Genomic DNA, 2800 nt, shown 5'->3' with positions numbered 1-2800 from the left:
CCCCCCCCCCCAAAAAAAAAAAAAAAAAAAAAAAAAAAAAAAAAAAAAGTGTTTCCCGCGTTTTCAATTTTTTCAAGTTTTACACTGAAAACGCCCAAAACGACAAAAAAGTCGTTTTGTGTTTTCTTCACAAATTTTTTTCGTTTTCGAAAACGTTTTCGAAAACGGGAAAGAGAACACGTTTTCACCGTTTTGAAAAATCGAAAACAGAAAACGACCCGAAAACGATAAAGAGAACAGGGCCTAAACTTTTCAAAATTGTATGGTTCTGCCACTTTCTTTAACAACTACAAGATCTTGGGAATCCGATACCTGGTCTTTAAGTTTCTTTGTAATGGTACATGCAGTAACCTGTATCGAGATAAATATCAATAATACCATTTCTTATACAGTTCCTCGATTAAAAACAAAAGTAAGGTTGTCAACATCTCCCGTTAATTCCCTCAACTTTTTGAATAACCAATGATTCATCATTCTCGAAATTGATATGTTTTGCAGTTGGATAAAAAATGAGTTGTGGTCTAAAGTGCAGGGGACACTTTTAGTAACTTTTCAATAACTATTTAGAAGAAATAGTGGTGACGATTGCAAAATGTGTGGATAATAATGAATAGTAATATAAATATAAAATTTGTTTGCATAGTAAAAATTGCTAAAATATGCTTCTCAAGCAGAGACAAAATGGAGGAAAAAAAAACATCCTGCCTCGTTTTTTAACCTTTATTTTCGTTTTTATAAAGATTAAGTTGTAGGAAAACTTGGAGGTCTCCAAGGCCTACGGCCAACCCCTTGTCCGCCATATTTTTTTATTTCTCCACTAACTAGAAAATTTCCTCCCAATTCGATGTGAGAAGATACATTTTGCTATTCCTACTATTCAATTATGTTGCACAACTATCATTATCCCCACTATATAATAAAGGCAATTCTGGAGTTACTGTAGAAGCAACAATGAATTTTTCTATTTTGTCTCACTGTAGCTTTTTTTTTTTTTTCGTGAGCAAAAACGATGTCGTTTTCTATTCAACTATTTCCTAGACATGCTACAATGACATTTTCCCTCTTCCTCAATTCGCATTTATCATTTTTATATCTTCTCTATTTTTATACGTTACTGCCATTTTGGTTCTCCATTTGTTGATGAAGAATCCTTAAGATTAGGACTTTCAATTTTAGTCACTATCTTGATTTTTTCCATTTTTGGAAAAAAAAAAAACTCATCTCATTCATTAAGGTAATGAGTGAATATAACATTGCAGCATTTTTATTTTTATTTTCATTGTAGAAAATCTCCAAATAACCCAATTTCCGACCACCCACATTCATCACACAAAAACCATGGGATTCTTCAAACATAATGTCATTACAAGAGTCCAAAGTACCCACTTAGTATTTCATTCGAAAAGACTCAAAATATTGCTTATAATTTCAACGAATTCCTACAATCAAGTAACAGAAAGTCCCAAAAAAATAGACCCAAAATAAAAATCCAAAAGAGGGTTCAAAAAAATCCATTAAACCTTGTAAATACTTTTTTCTAAATTCTACACATTCCACACTAATAATAACATAATAAATACAAAAATTGTGCAACGTACGAGATGCAGACTAGTATTAATAAATAGATTTATGGAAAGTTTAATCTTAAATTAATCTTTCTTTAGATTTACTTAATCAACTTATCAAAGAATATACAGGATAGCAAGTGAGTAATTCTGTATTAGCTGCATTATCATAACAGAAAAAAGATGTATTTTGAGTGTTAATACCCTAAAATTCCCAATCATATGAAATAACTTACCATTTAGTCAGTCAGGACTCATTGTCTATTTGGACATGTATCCTATTTTTCAAGTTTTTGACAATTTTATTGACATTTAAAAATCAATATATATATATATATATATATTCTGATGTGAGAATGAAGAGATAAAGGCATAGTATTTAAGTTAAAAGTAGAATAGAATTACATAAAGATATAATGTGTTGTAAAATTTTTGAGGAAAGATGTCCCAAACGACGATGCCATTAGGGAATCGAAGTAGTTGCAGCTGTAAGTGCATGGGAGGTTGATGTGGAAATCTTGACAACCAACCACTCGTAAACATCAATCATGCTACATGTACAGAGATTTTAAATAGTTTAACACATTGCCAGTTGGCACAATTTCATATGTTCAACGAAAACACAAATTTAATCTTGTCAATTCAGTATTATCATCTCATCATTTGTAAAAATCCCTATGTATTTCATCTTTACAAGGAGCTTAGTTCCTTAAACGTTTCCATTATTCCGACCTTGAGCTAGTGTGATCCTTGTGCTTAGGTCCTTCAGAGCAGAAAAGGGTGGAAAAAATTCCATGAAGGTTCTGTTTAGCTCGCAAAATGGGGAACAGAGTAAATTCTTTCGAACTGTGGGAGCACATAATATATTATTAAGTGTAAATGAGGAATTACGAGTCATTTAGCCGAACTAGTGTGAGTTGTAGGATTACCAGTACTGTCACCTATGACGATATCATAATACTTGAACCAAAAAATAAAAATTGTGTTTGGATTGAGCACTTCACCAAAGTTGACTTTGATGTGTATTTTTAAGAGACCATTCACGTGTTTCCCTGCCTAACATGTACATAAATTTAAAATTGATAAGCAGAAAAGATAATTAAAAAAATGTGAAAAACAGGTAAGATTCTACAGTAAAGGAGAAATTTTCTATTAACATGTGCAAAATATATATTAAGAAAATGAAATTTCCACTGTCAACTACAGCTACCATACTCTGTCTTTCTCTTATAAAA

Source organism: Olea europaea, unplaced genomic scaffold (assembly GCF_002742605.1).
Source record: "Olea europaea var. sylvestris unplaced genomic scaffold, O_europaea_v1 scaffold1233, whole genome shotgun sequence".
NCBI lineage: Eukaryota > Viridiplantae > Streptophyta > Magnoliopsida > Lamiales > Oleaceae > Olea > Olea europaea.
Note: the sequence above shows the minus strand (reverse complement) of the source record.